The following is a 27,646-nucleotide window of genomic DNA, read 5'->3' as shown; positions in this document are numbered from 1 at the left end:
AGCCACTGTGGATCCCGGGAGGTTGAGCAGCCAGGCGCGCGGCTCGCCGGCAAGGGCCATGGGGAACCGGTTGGCCATGATCTTGTCGTTGCCTCCGGCTTTGAGGACAGCCTCCTCGTACGCCAGCAGGAACGGCGTCGGGTCTGCCGCGCTGTCGTAACGCGGCGGCATCTCTGGCTTGAAGTTGGTCGGCCACCGCACTCGGCGCAGGGTGGGGGCCAGGGCTCGGTACCCAGATGCCCCGCTGCCGACGTCGGTCGCAGAGGTGGATGGCGTGGCATCCGCCATGGGAGCGAAGTGCGGCGGCGCGGGGCGCAGGTTGGTGGAGAGGAGCTCCGGCACACCCCTACCTTGCGTGCCAAATGTCGGATGTGGGGTTCTGGCAAACCCTTAAGGTTCGAACACTGGGGTGCGCGCGAAGTCTTTCCCTCCTACCGATCTACGCCCTAGCTCGCTAAGATCTTGCAGACGAACTCGACGAACTCGCAACACAGAAAGACACGAGGTTTATACTGGTTCGAGCCACCGTTGTGGTGTAATACCCTACTCCAGTGTGGTGGTGGTGGATTGCCTCTAGGGCTGATGATGAACAGTACAAGGGAAGAACAGCCTCCTGAGGTTGAGGTGTTCTTGTGGCTAGGGTAGGCTCTCGATCGGGTTGGATCAAGCTAAGATGAGATGCCCCTACTATGGTGGCTAGCTCTACTTATATAGGCCCTGGTCCTCTTCCCAAATATCGAGCGGGAAGGGAGCCAACAACGGCGGGCAAATTTGAAGGGGGACAGCTAGTACAAGCTATCCTGTCAAAAGCGGTCTTCGCCTGCGAAAAGCTCTGGTGGTGACGCCGTCTTGGGCTCCATGATGACCTCTGTCTTGTCGTCCTCCTGGTCACGGTCTCGTTGCACCAATATAGCAACCTTTGCGTGATGCCTCGGTACTCTTCGCCTGCGCTGGCCTCCTTAGCACCAAAGAGGAAATAAGGACGCTGCGCGCGCTGGCGCCCGCCTGGTGTCGTTCGTCGTGGCTCACGTCACGAGAGCCTCGTGAGGTTTGCCCCGCCTTGATATCTCCGCTCCTCGTGAGCCTGCCTGGCTAGGCCACTCCAGAGGAGGTCTTGCATTGTCCGCCTCGTGAGGCTTGGACCCTCGCGAGGGTCTTGGATGCCTTGTTGATGAAGATGGGTCGTACGGCCTGCTGGCTTAGCCACGCCGTGGGCCGCAGGCAGGCAAGTCTGGGGACCCCCGTTCCCAGAACGCCGACACAATTGAAATTGAAATCAACAGAGCTATTGATAAGAGCAAGCCTGTTAAAGAAACATGCGTGAACATACTTGCTGTGCCATTGGAGTTTTGATTGGATCCTTCAATTTAAAAATAAGTTTGTATGAGTAAATACAGTGATATAAGAGCAAAGCAGTATGCACGATAGCAATCATAGTTAAAAAAGGCGCGCCTAGGCTCTAGGCATTGGCGAAACGCATTGCGCATAACTACGCTTAATCTGTGCATAACTCGCATAAGCATGCGCTTTGGTTAGTAAAGCGCAAGATGGTGGCAAAACGCACAATTAACGCCTAGCGCTTTTTTGAACTATGATATCAATGGAATCTTAAATTAGAACAGTTGTTCTTCAGGTTTAGGCACTTGTTCTACATGAACAGAGTACAGTAAGACGCAAGAATAAAGTACTTAAAAATAGAAAATGAGCATAGACCTTACCACATTTTTGGTTCGGGACCAGTACAGAACAAGGCGTTCCAAGTCATCGTCCAGTAAATGTGTCTCAGGAGAACGTAAGGGAATTTGATGAGTTTCTTTGCCGGTGAAGTACGTTTTCTTCAGGTAATTCCGATACTACCACCAAGCATTCTTGAAGATAGCAGGGGTATTAGCACAGGTTACCTCATCCTGAGTTTCCAAATCGGTCCTTCTCTATAGAGAAAAATGGGAAAATTTGCTGTATTATAGCCATCATGGAGGTAGGATGTATGGGACAAAGCAAAGTAATTGCCATGAATAACATTACTTACAGATAACTCCTGGACAAACACCTGCAACTGGCATTTTCCTTCATCTTCAGTATAATATTTCCAAGATGGGAAGATACGCACATACGATTTAACAACATCAAATGCGATAGATGCTAAACTACGACTAGCTGGTTGTGCTTCCTCCACAGGAATAGGCGTACTAACTGGTGGACTTGGGGTTCGCCGTGGTAGTACTGGCCCTTTGGGAACTGGAGCTGCCTTACTAACTGCTCTTGTTTGGGAGCACTGTGGTGGAGATGGTGTTGTGTCAACAGGAACTGGGTTACTATCTGCTAGGGTTGGGGTTAGATTGGGTGAAGCTGGTTCTCTGTCCATCGCAGTAGGGGTACAATCTGCGAGAGTTTGGGTTATGTGTGGTAGGGATGGTTCTCGTGCATGTACAACCGGGGTGCTATCTCCACCAAGAGGTAGCACTGTTTTATTTGAAGACCGTGTTTTTAGTCCGCTAGATGCTGGCATCACCCGCTCCAATTCAAATGGCTGATAAACAGGAAACATAGTTGAATGTACAGACATTGTACGAGAGACAGATGCAATAGATAGTGTGGAAAAAAGAGGGCATGAAATAGTTGACATGTATATTATTTAACTAAAACGGATAGCATGACATAATTTCACATATATGATGTCTATCTAAACTGGATAGCATAGCATAACATAATTCAAAGATATGATGAATAACTAAACAGGATCGCTTGACATAATTCACCTACATGTTATCTAAGTAATCAGGACCGCATCATTTAATTCACATATGTGATTTATATGCTAAACAGAGGGCATTAGATATGATGTCTGAACTAAGAACATGGTGTTGAATATTGTGTATATGATGTCTAAACTATGCAATGCAAGACACCATATGCATGATATGAGAAGTATAACCGTGCCAAGTTAGAGCATACACCTCGGTGGGGGAATAGGACTAGTCATCTGTCTCTGAATCCATCTCTGAGGAGCTATCGGGACCCAACAAGAGATCTGCTTCGACAGGTAGCAATGTCTGCTCTGAAGGCCTTGTTTTCACTCCAGATTTTTCAATCTCCCACCCAAATGGCTGATTCACAGGAAGAGTAGTTTAATGTACAAACATTGTCGACAAATGGAAATGTAATGAAGAAAATGATGGGCAAGATATCATTCAAATATATGATGCGTGGTTAAACAGGATGGCATTGCACATTTCACGTATATTGTGGCTGGCTAAAAGACATGAGACTGCATAATTCCCATATATAATATAGAAACTAAATAGGTGGCATTACAGAACATGTCTAAACTAAGCAGATGACATATATGATGTCAAAAGTAGGCACTGCAAGGCAACATATGCACGATATGACTAACATCATCATGCCAAGGTAGAGAAAACACCTTGGGGGGTAAATAGGAGTGGTCAGCGGCATCTGAATCCGCCTCAGAACAGATATCTTCCTCTGGATTACAATCTGGAGAGGGGTGGGGAGGGTTTGCCATTGAATCCACCATCGAGCAATGTATGCATGACATTGTATTGCCGCGCAAAACTCTTCTCTTTTTCTCTACATGTTCAGCATGACTGTGTACAATATCTGACATGCATACAAAAAAAATGGTGAGATTATGTAAGGAGAGCATGCAGAAATTTAGAGTGATGGTAACAACCAGTGGATGGATCCAAAAATAATGATAGCAGGCTGATGATTGCTTTAATTTAATAAAAAGACAGATGATGATTTCTTTACTATTTGTTTCCCACCCAAGATGAACAACATAGGCATACCCTAGGTGAACCAGATATTAGACAGAGATACTATTCATTGCTTCCTTGATATGTGCCCCACAACTAATTTAGAACTCAAGTTTGAACATTAATTTGGACCTGACATGGAGTCCAAGAGGTGAACATGACGATAAAGTAGCAGGTAATTTTAATGCATAACATAAGCAGAAACAAAAGAGTGCGACCTCTCTTGTGGACCCGTGTACTCCTTAGGTTCATCTGCTGAGTCGATGATGGTGATGCCATTGCGGTGGGTGCCGGTGGCAGGGAAGGAGATCTGAGGCGGCGAAAGACGGTCAGGAGTCGTAATGTCTGGTTTGGTGGATGTTTCTGTCGATGGAGCAACTCAGTTGAGGTGGACGACGTCTCGGCAGGAGCAGGACAAACCACACAAAGTTCCCTTTGACACCTATCTGTAACTGAAGTAATTCTGTAAGGGCTCATTTGGCTTGGATGATTCTAAAAACGCAGGGATACGAAAAACACCGGAATAGGATAGGAAAGCACATGGTAAACAGAGCATTTTTAAACACAGGATTTCTGTCAACTTGAGTGTTTGGTTTACAGGAATTGGAAGAGCAGAGGAATGCAAAGAAACATGGCCAAAATAAAGTGAAACCATATGAAAGTGTGTACAGTTAGAATGTTATTCTTCCACTAATGCACTTGGTCTTGTTTTCATGCATAGGATTTTGAAAAGTAGGTCCAGGTGGATGTTTTGCTTCATTCCTTTCAACAAAATGCATGAATAATTGAATAGCAGAGTGCCATTGGAAAATTCCCTATTGCTATGTTTTTCCGTTGAACCAAAATAGCCCTAATGGATCGACATGAATGTATAGTAATAAGTGATGCAACAAGTGTACAACCTCTTTGCCGTAGCCGTGTCGACCTCAGCATCATTGGGTTGGTCGCTGAAGCAGTTGAGGCAGAGGTGGCTGTCGGAGGTGTGGAGGAAGATTTGGGGAATCTGTAGACGGTGTCTAGGGCACTGCTCTATTGTGATGGATCGTTCTGTCGTTGGAGCAGCCCCGGTGAGCCGTAAGACATCAAGGCTGAAGCAGCACAAGACAAACATTGTCAATCTCAAGTGGGATTCTAATAGCATCTCCAATAGATGATGTAAAATAGATGTAAAATTTACATCACCAAAAACCACCTGACTACAACAGATGAGGTAAAAACTGTTGACTCTGAACGTAACTATCGAAACTGAAATTTACTGTGGAATCTGAATGTTACTGTCGAAACTGAACGCAATGGTAGCAGAGAGGCATTTGACATGTAGTTTAGGGAGGGCCTGCAGTTCATCTTCAACCTGCACCCCCCTGAGCCGCCAACCACCACCGGCCGAACCGCCGGCCCCAGCGCCGCCTCACCGCCCCGAAACAACTCCCACCGCCGGTTCGCCGCCGCCCCGGCTAATCCTATAGGCCCCCCGCCCCCACCCTCAACCCTAAGATAGATAGTGGGGTACCTCTCCGGTGAGCCCCCGTCCCCGCTGCGGGTGGTTCTTCCTTAACTCCGGTGAGCCTCCCCACCCCCTAAAAATCGACTGACCCAAAAGTTGATTCAGTCGACTGAAGTGTAGCTAAATCGGAGCAGAGCGGCAGCACGAGCGAGGGGGAGAGCAGCAGCAGCAGCGCGAGCGAGCGAGAGCCGAAGCAGCAGCAGCTGGGCGAGCGAGTGATCGAGCGAGAGCCGGAGCAGCAGCAGCAGCGCGAGCGAGCGAGCGAGAGCTGGAGCAGCAGCAGCAGATCCGGCTGGTATGGACGCCGCCGCCGAAGGGGCCTCACACTGGGGGAGAGCCGCCGTGGAGATGTCGCCCGCGGCGCCGGCTTCAAGGTAGCCGCTCCATGGGGGTGCGGGATGGAGCACCGTCGGCGCCGGGAGGTCGAGCTAAGGAGAAGGTGCGATGCGATGAGTGTACAACCTCTTTGGTGGCGTCGAGTAGGCCTCGGCTTTGTCCGAGGAGTCGGTGAGGATGCTGTGGTTCCGGTGGAGCAGGTTAAGGCGGCGCTGTGGGGATGGAGCAGCCATGATAGACGAGGCGATCATCGGAGCAGCTCCTTGGAGGTGGAGGACGGGGCGGCTGAACCGGCGGGACGACGAGATGGATGACGGATCCTCATCCGGGGAGGTGGACGAGGGACGTCGAGCTATTGCGGTGGACGACGTCGTCGGGGAAGAGGCTCCGACTGGGCAGCGGTGAGGTGGCAGACGGAGGAGGGTGGGGTTTCGCGGCTGGAGCGGAGAGGCTATGGCGGCCTGGGATTTCGAATGGCCAAAAGGAGGCGATGGGAGGGGGTGAACCATGACTTAGGGACGCGCTTGTCCAAAATGTAGGGTGTGTTACAAAAGTACCCCCCACCGATTTGAACTAGCGGCCCTTTCGGCTCAGGGTTAGAAGGGGGATTTCGCGTGTCGGGATTTGGCAGCTGGAGGGAGTTTTCGCGCGCGTTGTAATTTCGGGATAGCAAGGCGCGGGTTGTGAAGGTGCCAGTTTTGGGAGCATGATATCTGAATTTTCGGGATATAACAAGGCGCGGGTTGAATTTTAGGGACAAGCCTAACGTGTAATATTGTACTTGTATGTACTAAATCAATACGCACTTCCCTCAACCAAAAAGAAAACGAAAAAAATAAAACTATTCACACCACACAAAGAGAGAGTCTTGCCCCGTTTTACTATAAAAATGCTATTCAAAGCTACTCCCTCCTTCCATCTATATAGGGCCTAATGCGTTTTTCGATGCTAACTTTGACCAAATATTAGAGCAATAATATATGACATGCAACTTACACAAAGCACACCGTTAAATTCGTCTGTGAAAGGTTCTTTCAATGATATAATTTTCACATTGTGCATGTCATGTACTATTAATCTTGTCAATAGTCAAAGGCGGTCTTAAAAACGCATTACGCCCTATATAGATGGAAGGAGGGAGTATGAATCCATGTTATGTCCAATTAAATTTTTTTGCTTGCTGTATAATGCATGTAACCTTCTCATACCAACATTTTAGTGCATTCCAAATGTCTATACTACCACTGCAATTCGAACTGAATTTGAATTCATTTCTCTATTTCAATAAGAATCTACAATCATGATTGTTGCCAACTTCAACCATCATTCGTGTATTACCTTAATAACACACCACATGATTACTATAGAGATAGATATGAACTCTGTGTACTACATGAACTCGAATTATATTTTTTGAATACACTTGATGTTGATTCCAAATAATAGTACATTTGATGTACTAACTATATTCATAATCTAAACCATGTTCCATACGTGTACACCGTGTTTATCACACATAGTATAGTGCCCCGCCCCCTACATTATGACAAGTATTTAGACCTGAGCTGCAAAAGCCACACATTAGCCCAAATTATGATCAATGTTCTATATATTATACGTAGTACTAGCAAGATGCCCATGCGTTCCAGAGAACATCAACATGATCAAGGGAAGGCCTAATTTGCAAATATGGAGAGGGGTGTGGGTATATTTTTTCAAAATTTCCATAGTTTCCTTCCTATCCATCAGATATAAATCGGACGGCATATATTGCAGGATGGCAGGCACACCATCATTAACAACTCCATTTTTTTATAAGAGTAGAGATAAAATATATTATATGTAGTATAACATGTTCATAACCACACCATGTGTATCACCGTTATATATATTCACACATGCGTTGGTTTAAAACACTATGATAAATTCTTCAAATATTCGAATTCGCTTTTTATAATGAAGTATGATCTCTATTCGTCTTTTACACCCACACAATCCTCTTATCTTTGTAGCTAGCTAGCGCTAACTTTCTCTCGTGCATGCACACGCTCGCATCCCTCTCACCCTCCCTCGGCATTCTCTAGCTCCATCGCACAAATTCGTCTTTTCACTTTAGGTCGTTCACCCACGGTGTGTGTAGGCCCCCCAGCTCCTTCTTTATGGCACACATCGATCGATATGCCTCTCTAGCCAGGTGTGCCTAGCACAAACACAAGCTTCCCCTCTTCTCTTATCACCGTCCATGCCTCACTCCCACCACTCTTTTCATCGATCTCGTACTCACACACTCCTTCCCCCTCGATATAGTATGACTCTCGCACCACCTCCTAGATGCATCCCTCTCTCTCTATCCTTCTCCCCGTGCCTCATTTGCTTCTAACACACACATGCATGTATACCGATCGATCTCCCAACATATACCTAGGTCGACTTTAACTATCCCCCCCATTGATCGACGTACCTCACAAGTTATGTCTCTCCTTTCTCTAACAAAGGACGATTGATCTTCCTATGTAGTTATGTCTACTTACCACAGCCATATCGTTCCCCCTCATCATTCGTGCATGCCTCCTGACCCGTCTCTCACACGCACGTGCACAGACAGGCAGCCATCCCCTCTCTTATTTATATTGCAGGCGTGCCCTCCGGTTTTCTAGCAAGCCTATCCCACCATTTGTTAGAAGCAACTCCACTACCACCCCCTCCAACACTCTAGCTCTATCTCTCTCCCAACCTTATTCCTCTCCTACACATATGCATGGATGCCGATCGATCTCCCTTAATACATGAGGTAGACCGATCTCCCTTAATACATGAGGTAGGCCTCTCTCCTCCTCCACACATATACCAGCCATTGTACCTCTATAGTTAATTAGGCCTCCCTCCCCCCCCCACCACACACCGATAGTCGAGCGCTGTAGGTAGGTATCCATGCCACAGAGCCAAACTGCACCTGTCCCCTCTCTCGTTCTAGTTGGCCAGCCACTCTATATCTTTGACGTGGGCACACACAAATTTGATGGCACTCTTTATCGACCACGCGCGCACACACACACACATCATCCCTCTCTTCGATTCTATGGACACCTCAAGTCGATGATACCGCCACTCTCTTCTCGTGGATCGCCCCTCTATATATATGATATATCCAGGACTCTATTTCACACACATTGCATATGTTACATTTTTTGATTGAACCCCCCCCCCCCCAAAAAAAACTCTCACGAACCCACACACTATATCTCTCTACGTTTTTATCTCTCTCACACCACCCCACATAGGTGGTGTACGTATACAAGAAGAGAATAGGTGCACCGTGCATGTACTCACGCTTCGTGCCCAGCCACACCCGCGCGGGTACACGGTGGAGCTCATTTCTGTACGAAATGGCAGCCCATGTGCTAATTTGAATGCGTGTAGCGGTTGTTTACCTACGGAGGTCGTGTACCACGCGTGCACGAAACAAAGTTCGACTTGATCCGTTGGTGCGTTATTTTTAAATAAAGTTATATCGCTCAATGGGACGTACACAAAATATAAAACGATTTTTATGGAGAAAAAGGTAGTCCGCTCCACTATATACAATGGAGCCTGCCTGCCTGGTTTGTCTCTCTTCAGAGTATCTCACACAAGGCTGCGGTGGCCTCTCTCTCTCTCTCACCGTTGGTCACTGATCCGGCCGCATCCCGTCCGTCGGCGGAAAGGGAGGACGTGCATCATTTCTCCGTTCGACGGCGCCGATGCAGCACGTCCCGATCTGCGATACACGCCGTTCTCTCTGACCAAGCTCCGGCGCGCTAGGGCCTACGCCACCTGCTCGCTGCCGCAGTATGGGCAGATTCCACCCGTCGCCGCTCACCTAGTTACATCCCGACGACCTCCAGGTATCCCCTCCGGCCTTGCTCCACTGCCCGTCTTCCCACGTCGCTGCATGTGGATCTTCCATAGTTCTTTGCCCAAAACGTAGCTCGTCCGGCGTACTTTCCATATTGCAATCTCGTCCTCACACCGTTTTAGACAAATACAACTGTGTTGTTATCTTCCCTTGGGACAAGGAATATGCTTCTTTTTTGTCGTCGCAACTGTCATCAACAATATTTGTCTTTTCACAAATTTCAAATGGGCATATTTTAGAGTGTAGATTCACTCATTTTGCTTCGTATGTGTACTCCCTCCGTTCCTAAATATTTGTCTTTCTAGAGATTTCAACAAGTGACTACATACGGAGAAAAATGAGTGAATCTACACTCCAAAATATGTCTATATACATCCGTATGTAGTAGTCCATTTGAATCTCTAAAAAGACAAATATTTGAGTAGTCACTCGTTGAAATCTCTAGAAAGACAAATACTCCGAAGTATATTTAAGAACCGAGGGGGTAGTGCACAGCCGCATGGGAGATTCAGACTGGTCGTTGCGCCGCATTAATAGTGAGTAATGAGCAGTCAAATCATAAGCCCCACCTTTCCCACTATAAGTTGCTCAGAAGAAGCAACCATCAATACGCTCTTCTTTGAATCCGCTCATACTACTCCATCCGTCACTGTTTATAGAGCGCGCTTCAGAAAAAGAGAAAATCTCTGGGACCAAGGTGACTAGCGATCGGCCTGAAAATTAGCATTGGTAGTTACAGCACGACGTCTATTACTAGAGGAAATAATGCGTACACACATGCATGCAGTGCTTCCACCCCGGGTACACACATGCATGCACTTACTCCACTCCGTAGTACTACATCGAGAGAAATTGCGGTTACCACGCCATAATTAATTGAGCATTAAACCAAACGCGTCTAAAGTCTCTCTGGTGGTGGAAATGCATTGAGAGAAATGCATCATAATGAAGTGCGCCCTGTAAACTGTGACGGAGGGAGGAGTAGTATGAAGGTGCAAAACCAAGTACGCGTATGGCCAGTCGGTCAACGCACCTCCTCTTGGCATATCACTGACATGTGGGACCGGAGTGTGAGCAAACCGATCTCAATTGACGGCAAAATGGCCAACCCGCCGGTCCTTAAGACAGACAAGGAGCGAGAACACACAGACGGGCTCGCACGGAGGCCAAGATATATTCGAGCATGGTTGATCGATATCATCATTACATGTTGGGCTGTGTTTTCCGCCCTTCTCCGGAATAAATGTCTACTTTATCAGAGATTAAAAAAAATAAGAGTACAGAGGCTCCATCATGCAGTTCTAGTAGTAGTACTACTCGTACTACTAAACCTTGCGCTTGGCTCTTCGCATCTTCATGAAGTCGAACAATGATGGTACTCCGCATGTTTGGTACTACAGTGTATGCCTCTGGCAATCTGACACCGAATGAACTGATGCATGTCCACCGCCTGGGCGAGGGTACGTTGCATTAGTCAAAAGGCGTAAGCGAGCTTCACCTTGTCCTACTATAGTCTATTTGTAACAGGATATGAGCCAGAATTAACCGAGAATTGTGGCGAGTGTTCCATGCAATCAACTTCCATTATCACATGCGAGAACCCTCGAAGAGAACCAAATGTGTTGAAGATTGCTTTATCACATTTTAAAAATATAATAAGAGTGCAGACGCTCCTCCATCTGGTTCCTAGTACTAGTATAGTACATACCTCTATAGACTATAGTAGTAGTACTAGTACTAGTAAACTTTGCGCTTGGTTGTTCGCCTCTTCGGGAAGTGCAACAATAATAGAACTAGTATAGTGTATGCTTCTGGCAATCTGACACCAAATTAACTGTTGCACGTCCACCGCCTGAGCGAAGGAGAGCTTGCATTAGTCAAAAGTTTCTCCTTGTCCTGCGAGCCACCGCGCGCAAGCTTCTCCCGTCCTGCAAGCTTCTCCTCGTTCGGCAAGTTGACGTAACACAGCAAAGTAATGCTAGTCCATACTGCCTCCTCTCCGGTTAATATGGCTTAATTTCAAACGAGATAAATACACTGTCTGTCACTGTATATTTGTAAAAATACGGTCAGTGGACTTCATAATACGCTCATTGCGCTGAATATATACATTTTCCGATGTTTATACGGTCACTAGCTCACCCTGGCTGAGTATGTGTGTGCATGCGCGTGTAGGTTGAGCACTTGAGCGTGACCGTGTGTGTTCCGTCGTGTGCTCGGACATGCATGCATTAGGGCATCGCGCGCGTTTTTGCGTCCATGTGTACGTGTGACTGCTGCATACACGTAGGGGGAGTATGTGTAGGGGCCACTAAAGGAGCAGTCAAATCACACAGTAAGTTAGTCAGAAGAAGCAACCATCATTTCACTCTTCAATGACTCGTACGCAATATAAAATGGTTGATATGGAGAGAAAAAGAAAACCACTATATATACACCAGCAGGAGCCTAAGCTACAAGCCTGCTTGCTTGGGTTGCTCTCTTCACAAGCATAGAACGACAGTGGCCACACCGCTGGTCACATATCCGGCCTGATCCCGCAACTGGGGGAAGGGAGCAATGTTCTGCGTAGACGCGGTCGACATCGGCGAGGGAGAAAATCCACAGTCGGTGCGTCCCAATCGGGGGTCACCGCGGTATGGGCCGATGCCGCGTCCCAACCGCCCTTCTAGCTACAGCCCGACGTCTGTTTCAAAAATATTAGTGCATGTCAACAAAAATTATACTAGTTTCGTTGTTCCGTTTCGAAAAAGAGCATATAAGCTGTTACTTCTTACCCAAAGGATCTTTCTATCCAACAGACACAAAATATCCATTTGACTGTTCAAAATTACTTTCACTGCTGATCTGATGTCGAGGTAATTGCTGCATCGCCACCAAAACCCACCATCTCTTAAGCTAAAGTAGACCGAGCTAACCCCTATATTAGCATATTACTAAGATAAACAGAAGGCACTGTAGAATCATTTAGGACGTGAGCTTGTCAATCTGAATGTGGAGGGACACCAGCTTAGCCCCGGCCAGCAGCTTGGGTGGAACTGTGAAGAAGGTCAGCTCCTGCACGGCGACATCGCCGGGATCCCTGCTGCTTGTCACCTCCATTTCCACCTTGACGGCGTCGGTCCTACCTTTGGGCTCCCCCGGCGGGCCGTTCGCCCACAGCTTGGCCACGTAGTGCGGCAGGTGGGGACGCCCCCGCTCTGATGCAGACAAGCGACATGGCGATAGGCACGCCGATGTCGAGCACGCCGCCGACCAAGAAAAATGCGCGGCCGTCCTCCTCCGCGAACAGCAAGAGCCATGGCTCCGACAGTGGCACTTGCAGCTGGAGCACCTTGCCGTACTGGATCCTGTACACGGGCATGAGATGCACAGTGCTGGTGTGGTGGGAGAGCACCGACGGCGGGCCTTCGTAGCCGCAGACGGGCACGGGGCATTTGCAGGGCGCGAGCGAACACACGCTCTGGTGATCGACGAGCTTGTGGTAAGTGACGTAGAGCCCACAGCCTTCGTGCGGGCACTCCACCCTCACCGAGGAGAGGACGGCGTCCACCGCCGTGTTCCGCACTTCGAAGCCACCGCCGCGCTCGCACTTCTGGCACTGCCGCTGGTTCCCGGGGCGCTCGACGCGGCAGTCCGCGCAAGCCAGGTGCCCTCCCTTGCACTGCACAAATCAATCAAACAACACATCAATCAAGAAACCTGCACCTTGCTCGATCAGCCAAATGGACGAGGTGTATTTGAACCTCATACACTGGAGGCTTCAAGGGGCGGAGGCACAAGGGGCAGTGGAGCAAGGTGAGGTCCATCGAGACCATAGAGAGCTCCATCGTCGTGTCATGTTCTGTCTGCATGATCTCGCCCTCGTGCACAACCATCTCTCGCTTTATTAGGGCCGGGGCATTACAAAGCTTTACCGTCACATATTCATACTACTTCAAGGTGCATTAAATCAACACATGCAAGTATCAAAAGGAGATTCACGGCATGCATGCATGCGTTGTAATTAATGCATCGGTAAACGCAAATTATTGAAATATATCGAGTGCAGTGCTTTGATGTGTCGCGTCAACTCGTACAAGACTGAGAAGTTTGATTACTACAATGCCCTCTCGCCTTAACCGCACCTGCCTTTGGCTGCATGACAGGTGGGCCACCGACCTGTTGGGCCCACCTGTCATGGACGCAAAGGAAGGAGCAGTAAGTCAATGAAGTTGCGTCCCTCCCTCGCCCGTGAGCGTGGTGGCTGGCAGGACTAGGAGAAGCTTTCATTCGCTACACACTCTCCCTCCCATACGCGGTGGACATGCAACAGTTCAATCGGTGTCAGATGGCCAGAAGCATACTATAGTACTCCTCCACTGCAGTACTCCATCATTGGCCCTGTTTGAATCCACGGGTTAGAGTTAGTTTGGGTTAGTTTGGACTCAACTAACCCGAAAATATCCAAACAGGAGGGTTAGTTTGGGTTAGATGCATCTAACTCATCCAAAAAGTCTAACCCACCCAAGAGGTGCTTATTTGGGTTAGTTCTTCTCAGGACCACTAAAAAAACACATTTTTCTCTCGCTCTTCCCGAGGCAGATCCCTCCTCACTTCCTCGAAGCTTCTTGTCCTCTTCCTCCCTCCCTCTCGCACCGCCCGTGAAGGCGCCTCGCCGTATCCGCGCTCCATCTAACCCTGCTATCCAAACACCTTTTTGGTTAGAGTTAGTTCAGGGTTAGTTCAGGGTTAGAATCTAACTCTAACCTCTAACTGAGTTAGAGTATCCAAACAGGGCCATTGTTCGACTTCCCGAAGAGGCGAAGAGCCAAGCGCAGCCCGGACGCTCGTGTGGTAGTTTCATGTGTAGAGTAGTCTAGGATAGCGTGTACCGTGCCTGTAAGCTTAAAATCGTTGGGGTCGGCTCCATGCTATATTTTTTGATTAAAATAATCTTCTGGCCCTACCTGTCATCCTGGTGATTCTAGTTTGCACGCTCATCTGGTCAAGACAGGAATATATATTTTAATTTGTGGTGGGGTAAATGTTAGAGGTTGCAGCAAATGGAGTATTGTACACTGCTGGTCTTTCAGCCAAGTTTAGAGGCAACCATGTGGGGCCAGTGCTATGATGTGTTGCATCAACTCGTACAACGAGGAGAAGCTTGATTTTACTACTACACACCTTCACCCTCGCCCATGCGCGCGGTGGCTCGCAGACGAGGACAGGCTTTTGCTTATAGTACTACGGGGCTGTTTGGTTTGAGACTAAGTTTGCCAAAGCTTGCCACACCTAAGGTTAGGCAAGTTTGACCAGCTTAGGTGTGTGTTTGGTTCAAGCCACATCTTAGGCAAGCCACACTATGGTCCCACATCACATACACACAAAAAGTGTGGCAAGATTCCCTTAGGCTTGCCAACTTGTGGCTCTCATTTTGAAGAACTAACCTTAGGCAAGTTAGGCAAACATTGTATGGCAAAGTGTGGCACTCCTAGGCCTAGAACCAAACAACCCCTACAACAAGCTATCCCTCCCGCTCGAGGTGGACGGACATGCAGCAGTGGATTCGATACTGTAGAAGCAGTAGTAGTAACATCATTGTTCGTCTTCTCGAAGAGGCAAAGAGCCAAGTGCAACCCGAACGTGGCAGTTGCGAACCTTGCAGCACGCATATAGCCAGGCTCTTGCATGAGACAAAATTGCTATCTGAGCCCACTATTGTAGTACTCCCTCCGTCCAGAAATACTTGTCATCAAAATGAATAAAAGGGGATGTATCTAGATGTATATTAGTACTAGATACATCTTTTTTATCCATTTTGATGACAAGTATTTTTGGACGGAGGGAGTACTTGCTAGTACAGCCCTGTAAACCAGAAAGGAGTATTTGCCTTTCTAGAGATTTCAACAAGTGACTAGACTACACCGAGACGGAGTACATATGGAGCAAAATGAGTGAATCTACACCGTAAATAAATACGTAGTTCTCTCGTTTTCCTCTCGGCCTTGGTCCCGGTGCACAATATTGAGTATACTAGTACTATCATCTTGAAATTTACGAAGTCACCATAGGCACCTCGTCGTCGACGGGAACGTCTCCTAACATGCGATAGACGCGAGCGGCAGTCGCCTCCATAGGTGCTTGAATGCCAAGGAGGGAGAGGGTAGCGGTTCCCGAGACGTTGAACGGTCAATGATGCATCCTCAAATTACTCTACATGCAGAGGGAATTAATTGGAGAAGCACAATAGGGCCAGCACGATGTGAATGCAACAGAGTTTGAATTCTCATATAAATGCGCCCCACCACTCCAATCCATCTACTCCTTAGTCTCTACGCAACACTGCTCACTCCAATCCAAGACCAAGTGACCAGAAGCCAGAAGCACCTATGGAGGCGATGGTCGCGAGCGGCAGTCGGATGTGCCAAATCATCCAAGGCGCCGGCCTGCGGCCCCGCACCGCGCAGCGTTTCTAGACGGTGCTGGCAACTGCCGGCGTCGTAGCCCTCGCCGACGCCGGCTTCGCCTCTCGCATGGACGACATGATGGTCAACTCCATTCGCAAGTTCGCCGTCATCAAGAAGCGTGTAGCGAAAGCTCCTACTAGTCCTGCCACCACCACGCTCATGCAAGAGGGAGGGACGCAGCTTCATTGACTTACTGCTCCTGCCTTTGCGTCTATGATAGGTGGGCCCAACAGGTGGTTGGCCCACCTGTCATGCATCCAAAGGCAGGTGCAGGTAAGGCACCGGAGCTCAGTCCGCGAGGGAGATGGCATTGTAGTTGTAACGCCCCGGATCCGATCCGCCAGGTGCCATCCAGTTATTCGTCGTTGTTGCCATGTCATTTGCTTGCGTGTTGCATTTTGCCATGTCATCTTCTGCATTTCATCTGCATGCTTTTCAAAACTTGCATCCGGTCCTTTTCCGCGTTGTCCGTTTCGCGATCCGACACTCCCACACGCGCCCGTCGCCCCTCTCAGACCTTGTTTCCTGAGCAGGAGAAAAACTTTCTCGGAATGGGCCGAGCTTTGCCGAATGGCCTTGGTATATCACCGATAGACCGCCCGTCAAATTTCGTTCCATTTGGAGGTCGTTTGATGCCCCAACCGTTAACCGCGTAGCCTGAAACCCATCTCTCTTTGCAGCTTAGCCTCCCTTCACCACATCCCATGAGCCCATCTAAACCCCTCTCCATGCTCTCGGTCGTTCGATCACGATCGTGTGGGCGAAAACCGCACTCCATTTGGACTCTCCTAGCTCCCTCTGCCTATATAAACACCTCCCCCTCCTCAAATCACGGATGAAACCACCATAACCCTAGTTCCACCTTCCTCCGCGCCGCCGGACATGTCCATCTCGTCGTCGGACGCGTCCGCCGCCGCGTGCACCCAATCCTGAGCCGCCACGTCGCCACCGCCGGCCTTCTCTCTTTCTTCCGCGCCGCCGGCCCGCGGAGCCCATCTGGGCCCGCACGGGCCCGAACCTCCGCCCCCAGGCCCGCCGTCGCCGGAGTCCGGCGCCCCGCCGCCTCATGCTCGCCTCCCCGCCGCCGTTCGCGCGCCCCGCGCCGCCCTGCACCAGCTCCGGCGTCGCTCGTCGGCCCCGCCGTCCCCGCCGCCGGGTCCCGTCCCCGCCGCCGGCGTCCCGTCGCCACGCCGCCGGCGCGCCTCGCCGTCGTCGTCGTCCTCCGCCGGCCACCCCGAGCTCCTGCCCCGGCCCCGCGTCTCCTCGCCGTTCCCGCGCCGCCCCGCGCCAGATCCGGCGAGATCCGGCCGGAGGAGGTCTCCCCGGCCCCGGATCCGCCCGTCTCCGGCCATCTCCCTCCTCTTCGGTGAGATTCCGGCGAGATCCGGCGCGTTGACTTTTCCCCCCCTCGAGGTCGATTTCTTCCAAGTCCCTGGATTTCTACTTCATGTTGTCCTGTTCATCATGCCATAACTTCGTGCTCGGTGCTCCGATTTGTGTATATAATACGTCAAAATGTTCATCATGAGGTGCTCCTTATTTTGTCCCATTATGCCATGCCTGTTTTAGTCCATCTTGATGCCATAATCATCATTGCAAGAGTGCTATATGCTGTTAACTGCTGTCTGTTATCAGAACTTGGTGATTTGTCTTTTTCATTGCATTTTGTGTGTGCATCCTATGAGCTTGATATGTACATGAGTTTTGAACTACATCATGCCATCTTTACAGGAGTGCTTGTCTTGTATTTTTGTGATCTATGTGGTGACTAGCACAAGCATGCAAAGTAGCCTTCGTGATGCTGCTGATTTATGTGACTTAGTTTTCTGCCAAGTCTGTAGCGGTAATATTGTGATGCCATGTAAACCTGCTGCTACTAGTCATTCTATGCATGATCTGGAGATGTTCACTAAGGATGTTTTGTTATACATGTTATGCTCTATCCATCCATTCCCTTGTTTGTATTTATAGCCTGCTGTAGCGTGTTGTTATCTTGCTCCAAAGTTGATAAATAATGTTGCTGTCAGCCTGTTAACATGAAGTTCATTTTTGGCATGTGTTTTGCTGGTGATCAATTCACCCTATGAACTTTATCTTGCCATGCTTAGCTTCATAATTATGCCATATTACTGTTGTATACCTTCACATGCCATGAAATGCTTGGTGATGAGTGATTTGAGCTCGCAAAGATGCCTTCATAATTCTGTTTATGCCATGCTCAGTTTTTCTGCTAAGTCTGAATCTGTTTATGAAACTTGCTATGATTACATGGGTGCCATCATATCTTCTGTACCTTTTTGGCTCGTGATCATTAAGGGACTTTTGTTCTATGCAATTACTAGATTCATGCCATGCCTCTGTTTGCTATGATCTGTTCCTGTAGCATGTCGGTTGATAGCTCTAAACATTGCAACCTGATGTTATTTCTGCCATGCCCAGTGATCTCTGCCAAGTCTGTGAAACTGTTATTATTTGCAATCTTGCCATGTCCTTTTGAGCATGTTATAGTGTTTTCTGGGGATAGCTCAGTGTTCATGTTTGGTAATGCTTTACCTGTACATCACGTCCATGCCTTTTGTTTTCATGTTGGGGTGCTGTAGCATATTGTTCTGATGCGTGCAAAATGCCTAGTTGCTGTTTTGGATAGATTGTTGCTATATCTTGTTTGGAGTGTATGTGTTGCACCGTTGCTCCATTTTGAGCATGCTCTATATGAAATTTGCTTAGTTTTGCATGTAGTTTCATGTTACCTTGTTGCATCCTTGTTTTGAGTGTGTTTGCTTGATGTTTGAATGCTTTTGCATCAATGCCATGTTTAACTTGTTTTGCTCATATCTTCTAGGCCGTAGCTCCGAACTAAATGAACTTAATATGTAACTTGACTAGAATTTCATGTAGATCATTTTGGTGCATCTTAACTTGCTGTTTAAAAACTTGAACATAAGATTTATTCAGATCTGGACCAATTTCAAAACTTGCATATGAGGACTTACCGGAATTGTTATATGTTGTTTCCGGCCTCATTTAAACTTGCTTTGATGTGTTGCTCTTGTATGCATCATCTCTTGCCATGAGTAGCATCATATAGCCTTGTCATGCATCATACTTGGTTGAGCATCATGTTTGGTTAGGTGTTGTGTGTTTACCTTGTTGTTTGCTTCTTTCCGGTTGTGCTTCTTCTCGATAGTTCCTGTTTCGTTGCGATCGTGAGGATTCATTCGTCTACGCTTGGTTCGTCTTCGTGGCTTCATCTTCTTCATGGACTCGTTCTTCTTCCTAGCGGGATTTCAGGCAAGATGACCGTAACCTTGGATCTCATTACTATCATTGCTATGCTAGTTGCTTCGTTCTATCGCTATGCTGCGCTACCTATCACTTGCTCTTCAAGCCTCCCAAATTGCCATGAACCTCTAATCTTTGTCACCCTTCCTAGCAAACCGTTGTTTGGCTATGTTACTGCTTTTGCTCAGCCCCTCTTATAGCGTTGCTAGTTGCAGGTGAAGATGAAGTTGATTCATGTTGGAACATGGATATCATGAACTTTGTTGGGATATCACAATATTCTATTATTTAATTAATGCATCTATATACTTGGTAAAGGGTGGAAGGCTCGGCCTTATGCCTGGTGTTTTGTTCCACTCTTGCCGCCCTAGTTTCCGTACCGGTGTTATGTTCCTTGATTTTGCGTTCCTAACGCGGTTGGGTGTTATAGGGACCCCTTGACAGTTCGCTTTGAATAAAACTCCTCCAGCAAGGCCCAACCTTGGTTTTACCATTTGCCTATCACCTACTTCTTTTCCCTTGGGAGTCGCACTCCCGAGGGTCATCTTTATTTTAACCCCCCCCCCCCCGGGGGCCAGTGCTTCTCTAAGTGTTGGTCCGAACCGAGCAGCCTGCGGGGCCACCTCGGGGAAACTCGAGGCCTGGTTTTACTCGTAGCTTGACTTATCCGGTGTTGCCCTGAGAACGAGATATGTGCAGCTCCTATCAGGATTGTCGGCACATCGGGCGGCTTTGCTGGTCTTGTTTTACCATTGTTGAAATGTCTTGTAAACCAGGATTCCGAGACTGATCGGGTCTTCCCGGGAGAAGGAATATCCTTCGTTGACCGTGAGAGCTTATAATGGGCTAATTTGGGACACCCCTGCAGGGTATAAACTTTCGAGAGCCGTGCCCGCGGTTATGTGGCAGATGGGAATTTGTTAATGTCTGGTTGTAGAGAACTTGACACTTGACTTAAATAAAACGCATCAACCACGTGTGTAGCCGTGATGGTCTCTTCTCGGCGGAGTCCGGGAAGTGAACACGGTTTCTGGGTTATGTTTGACGTAAGTAGGAGTTTAGGATCACTTCTTGATCATTGCTAGCTTCACGACCGTTCCGTTGCTTCTCTTCTCGCTCTTATTTGCGTATGTTAGCCACCATACATGCTTAGTCGCTGCTGCAACCTCACCACTTTACCCCTTTCCTACCCATTTAGCTTTGCTAGTCTTGATACCCATGGTAATGGGATTGCTGAGTCCTCGTGGCTCACAGATTACTACAACACCAGTTGCAGGTACAGGTTTTGCGATGATCATGACGCGAGAGCGATGTTACTTGTTTTGGAGTTCTTCTTCTGCTTCTTCTTCGATCAGGGGATAGGTTCCAGGTCAGCAGCCTGGGCTAGCAGGGTGGATGTCGTTTGAGTTTCTGTTTGTGTTTCATCCGTAGTCGGATGTTGATCTTATGTATGATGTATTGATGTATTCTTGGGGCGTTTGTGCCTTTTGTATGTTTCCCCATCTATTATGTAATGTTGATGTAATGATATCCACCTTGCAAAAGCGTTTCAATATGCGGGTCTATCCTTGGTGGGACCCTCGAGTTCCTCTCGGATAGGGTCGCATATTGGGCGTGACAGTAGTAATCAAACTTCTCGGTCTTGTACAAGTTGACGCGACACATCAAAGCACTACACTCGATATAAGTCTTTTTACACATTTCAAATGGACTACTACATACGGATGTATGTAGACATATTTTGCTTTGTATGTAGTCACTTGTTGCGATCTCTAGAAAGACTTATATTTGGAAACGGAGGGAGTACAACGCATGCATGCATGCCGTGACTTCCCTTTTGATACTTGCATGTGTTGATTTGATGCACCTTGCCAAATTTTGACTATAAATTTAACTAACCAAATTTTCATGCATGTCACAAAAAATTACGGGGCTGTTTGGATTGTGACTATGTTTGTCTTATGTTGCCACATTATTTATCCCACACTTGCCACACTTGCCTAACTTGAGTTTCTCAAATTGTTAGACACACTTTGGCTTGCCTAAGGGAATCTTGCCACACTTTTTGTGTCTATGACATGTGGGGTTCACTGCTAATAAAAAAATTCTTGTCTTAGGTGTGGCTAATAAAATAGACTTATATTTAGGAACGGAGGGAGTAGAAAATATAAATAATAATGCATGTTGGGCCAACCCACGTTTCTGATAATTTTAGCCGTGGGCTTGTTCACAATATTTATGAGGGGGTGGTTGTTCATTTAATGGAGGGACTTGTACCAGACTTGAACGATACAAAGTGTGACCTGGCACACCGTAACACCACTTGGAACAAGCAGGTAGCTATCTCAAAAAACAATCAACAACTAAAAAACGGCGACCTGGCACGTAGTACACAATTTTAAACGATTGTTTTGATGGAGTGAAAAAGGAAAACTACCCCACTACGTATATATAGGCCGGAGCCTCCGCACTTGCTTGCTAGGGTTGCTCTATTCACACACTCTCATCCTCTCCAGATCTAAACAAGATAGGGGTGGTAACACTGTCTTTCTCCCTTCAAAAAACACTGTCTTTCTATCCTCACCGCTGGTTACAGATCCAGATGTATCCCCCTCCGCCGGTGAAGAGGAGGAGGGGCAGCGTTTAGGCCGTCGTCGACAGCGAGGGAGGAGACCCACCACCGGCCGCACCGTCATCTCTGGCCGAGCGCCGGCGCGGGAGGTCCTCCGATCCCTTCGTCGTTGCCCTAGTGTGGGCGGATCCGACCTCCCGCCGCCCACCTATCCATATCCCGATGACCTTTAGGTATATCTTCCTTCGAAACTGCCTTAGCTCTACTTCCCCAGCTTGCTACGTCGTTGCATGTGCATCATTTTCTACCTCTCAGCCCCTCTCGATCGGATGGTCCAACGTCACCTATTTTTTTCTTCTATTGTTAGAGGTAAAGCTACTTCATGGAGTCAAATCTTGTACTTGGTTCAAACAAGATATAAAGTGGGGGTGGGGGAATTTAGTATGTAGTACATCGGACTTGGTACAAACAGGAAGGAAAGGGGGTGAAAGTAGTACAGACTGGTCATCCAACCGGTCTCTTGGTCGAAAAGGGAAATATAGGGGTAACGCTGTACACAGTGGTATGACTAGGACTAGATTTGCTATCAACACATAGGAGTAGGTGGCTAGAGTGAACAAAAATGGGACCAACCCAGATATGTTTCTTGGATGTTTGTTTCTCGGGGCAACAAACTAGGAATCACCACTTTATGCCCCTGTTTAGGTACATGGTGCTGGACTGCTGGTGCACCCACTGTCCCATGCCCTTATACCAAATATTTAGCTGTTATTAATCTAATGCCCCTGGTAAAAATGAAGCCATGCACTGTTATAAGCCATGACAAGTTTAGCCAAATGTTTTTTCCTGTAATTGTTTGAGACTATGATTGTTTCCTCTGAAGCTTTTTGTGCAAACAGGGATATCCATTTCACCTGGTTGCTGTTGTGACCTTTTGGTGTACTGCACAAAGCTCTTCTTAAAATAAGTGACTTTTGTGCTGTTTAACTGGAATGTGAGAATGGGACAGTTGGTTCATTTCGGTGGAACTGCACAAAGGGAGATATGTGTTCCAATCCTCATCATCCATATTGGCACCATAACCTTCCTTTAGGTAAGAATGATATTTAATGCATGTATTCATCTCTATTTTGCGACTGCCATGAGAAAATAATGCTATTTTTTACTAGTACACTTGTACTCCCTCACTTACAAAACCAATTCTGAAATAGAAGGCCAATCATGTACTTGGTTTCACCAACTGGGGAGGAGAATGACAAACAGAGCATGAAGAGGAAGAAGAAGAAGAGTAAACAGTGCCAAGGCGATCTTGCTAAAGCCAGAGGCCTCAGTCGAGGCCATTCAAGGGCTCCAGCAATGACCACCTTACATGTGAGACGATCCTCCAGGGAGCCCTTCCACTTCTGCTATCTCACTTATTTAATTAGGAGTACTTAAGTACCACTAATTTATTGCTGCCTAATTTTCCTGTCGGAGTTAAACAAATCTTTAGTAGCACCCTATGCTGAATCATGTACGTGTGTATGTTTGTCTATGGAGGTGAATCATGTGGTGGAGCAGGGAGGGAATGCTAACTTTACCCATTAAGATAATGAGGGTGCTTCTATTTGTTAGTGTACGTTTCATCAACTAGTCCCACTATTACAGTAATCTCACTCTCTCAATATATGTGCCAACAGGGATGCTCGATTTTGGTGGAACTGCACAAAAACTTTGGGTGCTTCATTGCCTCGACAGCTTCCTTCCTTTACTGTTAGTCGCTAATCTCGGCTTGCATTCTTCCTTTGTATCAGTCGCTTGGCTTATCTCGGCTTCCAGTCAAAGGAAATAGTAATTGATATGCTACCTCACACAGGTTGGTACTGGCCTTTATCTTGATTATTGTGCTTGTCATATGTATTGGTAATTTGGTATTGTGCTACTGTTTGCCGATTTCATAAAGGAGTAACTTGGAGCCTGAACTCGTAGGCAAATCATTACATCGGGTGATTTCAGTAGAACTGCACAAAAAGATCAGATGGACAGGTACTTATGCTGCTGCTATGTACTCCAAAGTTCACTCAGACAAGCATCGATGTTGACAAGAAGAAGTGCCTATATTCATTCGAGTATCAACCGACGTTAACCAATTGTCAAACTCCAAGTATTAGGAGAGTGAACGCCAAAAATATTGCTTGGCGCATAGCCAAGAAAAACGCAGTCCAGTCTTTGGTCCCAACTTGTGCCTTTTGGTTATCGGCACATATGGTAGCTAACTGTATGGCATGGAGTCTAAAGATTCCAGACAAGTTGGTTGACGCGTATATTCATCTGGCACTTAATCAGTCTGCACGCCAGGGATGCTCCATTTCAGTTGAACTGCACAAAAAAATTGGGTGGTTCATTTTCTCAACCGCCTCCTTTCGCGTCTGCAATGTAGAATTTTAGCGAGCTACAGGACCAAGATGAGCCAGTAAACTAGTTGGATGAAAGTAATGGCCAAGTTGCTCAAACCTCCCTCGGCACGAGGCCACTATTTGAGGATAAACCTATAAGCAAAGTTCAGATTGTCTGTGTTGCCTCTTATGTACTCGAAAGTTTACTCGTACAAGCATTAATTTTAGCACGAAGTACCTCCGACTGAACACCATTTACCAGTCTGCAATGTAGAATTTTGGCGAGCTACAGGACCAAGATGAGCCAGTAAACTAGTTGGATGAAAGTAGTGGCCAAGTTGCTCAAACCTCCCTCGGCACGAGGCCACTATTTGAGGATAAACCTACAAGCAAAGTTCAGATTGTCTGTGCTGCCTCTTATGTACTCGAAAGTTTACTCGTACAAGCATTAATTTTAGCAAGAAGTACCTCCGACTGAACACCATTTACCAGTCTGTACCCTAGGTAATTAAAGTTCGTCCATGCATCATATTGGCTGTGATCTCAATCATTTGGATGCATAAACATACTGAACATGTGTACATCTGAATCTTTTTGTAAATTATCTATGAATATTGTTGTGTGATCTATCAATCATTTGGATCCATAGACATATTGAACTTGTGTATATATGAATCTTTTGAGTTGTTGATAGTGAATGTTGGGTATGAATATGAACGTGTCCTGTGAACCTGAGTTTGATATGAATGTTTACCTTTTCTGTTGTGCTTGTGTGTGAACTTGTTAGTATGCCTACTGTGGGGTATGTGACGTGTGGGTGTCAACGGCACACCTTCTTCCCGAGAAGAATTGCACCTGCTTTGTTAGGGTAGCAACGGCGCATCAGCTCTTTTTAATTTTTTGCTCTGTCTTGCCCCCTCCCCCGCTCAACCCCTGCCGTAATGTTTTCGGCCTCAAAACAAACATAGTACTGCGTTGTTTTTGGGGCTTGATGAAAAATCAAGTGCTGGTTTCTGTAGGTTGGCCCGCCCAGCAAATGGGCTGCTGGTCCACCACAGATTGGGAGGCTAAAAATACAAGTTGTATGGTGCAGAGGCAAGTAAAAAACGCCATCGAGAGCCATCCACTGAAGAAAAAAATCGCTCCTGATGTGCTTCTTCAGTCGTGCCGCCGGCCCCCTCTTTAATCCAGTTCACTCAGGGATCTGGTATCATTTTTTTCCAGAGGGCGAACAAGTATCAGTTAGGCCTAGGTTTTGTATTTTAACATGCGTAGCCCATGACATACGGTGACAGTGGTTTCAACTTATTTTTTGAGGTCCATACCGGCCTATGGGATTTTTCTTAAAGATCGGCAGCCTAATGTATTTTTTTAACCACATTATATATATTTATATTATTACTACTATCATATATTTTATAGAGACTTATATATACATTATAAAAACATCCCATGTGTTATTAACTTATAAAAGTAAATGTTTAACAGAAGTTGGCAAGGAAAATCATGGTTGTTTTTGACTCACAGGCAAGGAAAATCCTGATGATTGCGTACAAAAGCTTGCGAAGATTTTAAGGACCAATGTAATAATAACGTGCTCATTTTTATTTTGAGCAATAACTCGCTAATTTATTAATTATGTATATAAAAAATGTGCCTCTCCGGTTTATTTTTGATATTAGTTGCTCCTTCTAACATAACATTATATATATAACGAGCCCAGCTAATTCGTGTATTTGAAGGAAGTGCAAATGGGCCGGGATTTCTTAGATAATATAAATGGGCCGCATTGACACGAAATTATTTGTTCGCCCAGCCCAGCAAATGGACTGTACATTCTAGAAAACATGGCTTAAATATATGCCACATTTTTGCAGGCTGACATGTGGGCCAATAGGTCGAAGCCTACGCAGGGCGTTGTCAACTTGGTCGGCATGCACCTTCAATCTCTCGTCTTCTTCCTCCAACGTCGCCGGGACCGCCTGGTCCAGCCTCAGGTGGCTAGCGGCTCTTCTTAGCACGCATCGCTGCGAAGCGCTACTCGTTTCTGCTCGCATTGCCATCGTAGTCGGTATTCTGTGATGCTACGTTTACGATGCGCGGCCCATCACAAATGGTTCACTATTATAGAATGTGTATGATGCACGGCCCATCACAAATGGTTCACTATTATAGAATGTGTATGATGCGCGGCCCATCACAAACGGTTCACCGTTAAGAAGATTAGCTAATCGTCGTACGAGTGTCGGACAGGATTACGAAACGTCAGACCGTCGTAACATCGTCGTACACGACAACTATCACACACGCTATTTTGTGGTGCAACGTTTACGATGCATACTTGATCAGAAACAGTTCATGGTTGCGAATCGCGTACGATAAGGCAACTAACACAAACGTTTAGTTTGCCCGCACCATTTGTGATATTGTCTGACATCGCACACGCTTTGCAAACGGCAACTGTGTGCATGCTTGCACACGTTTCCTCTCTATGAACCGTCTCGGATTATGGTGCATATCGCAAATGTTTGTGTTTTACCAACCGTGTGTGCCGTAACAACCTGGAGAGCGTAATTTCACCGTAATTTAATTGCTGCTTTTCCAAATTGTACCAGATTTGGATTTGAATTTGAATGTATGCTACAGCTTTATTCATATCCATCAGGTTCAAACAACCAATGCATTATTCGATTCATAGGTACATATGTTCAAGAATTACATAAGAAGCAAATAAAGAATGATGAACCATAGTTGTATACTTGTAATATTAAAGATGGTAAAGAAAGAGGTGAAATATATTCTGGTTGCTGAAGAAGGTGAAACGGAATGCCCATATTGTGCCCTCCTACATGCAGAAGGCACACACGACTCTAGTCCAACCCCTTGTGATGGCCGACTGCCCATCCCACTACTAGAAAAAGGCCTGTTAGTGGCGCACCTATTTTTGCCATTAATGGCGCACTATAGGTGCACCACTAGTGACAAATAGTAATGGCGCACCTATAGTACGCCATTACTATGCCTAGAAGTGTGCAATTACTATCTGACTTAGTAATGGCGCCATTACTATGCCTAGAAGTGTGCAATTACTATCTGACTTAGTAATGGCGCACCACATAGAAGTGCGCCATTACTAATAAAATTTTTTCAAATTTTTTTGTAGAAATTTTTTTTCAATTTTTTTTTGTTTTTTCTTAATCTCGGGTCACTATACTTAATCTCAAGTCAAATCGCACTAAGTGGTCAAACTTCCCGGAAGGTCACCCATCCTCACACTACTCCAGCCCAAGCACGCTTAACTTCGCAGTTCTATCCAACCCCAGCACCACCTCACTTAACAGGCACTTCTTGATATATCTATCATATCAATCCTATTAAACCTTGTTGATGTCTAGGACTTTGTTCATGTTCATGAGTGTGATGAAATTTTGAAAAAATATTTCAAACTTCCCGG

Source organism: Triticum aestivum, chromosome 1D (assembly GCF_018294505.1).
Source record: "Triticum aestivum cultivar Chinese Spring chromosome 1D, IWGSC CS RefSeq v2.1, whole genome shotgun sequence".
Classification (NCBI taxonomy): Eukaryota; Viridiplantae; Streptophyta; class Magnoliopsida; order Poales; family Poaceae; genus Triticum; species Triticum aestivum.
This window is presented reverse-complemented; position numbering follows the sequence as displayed.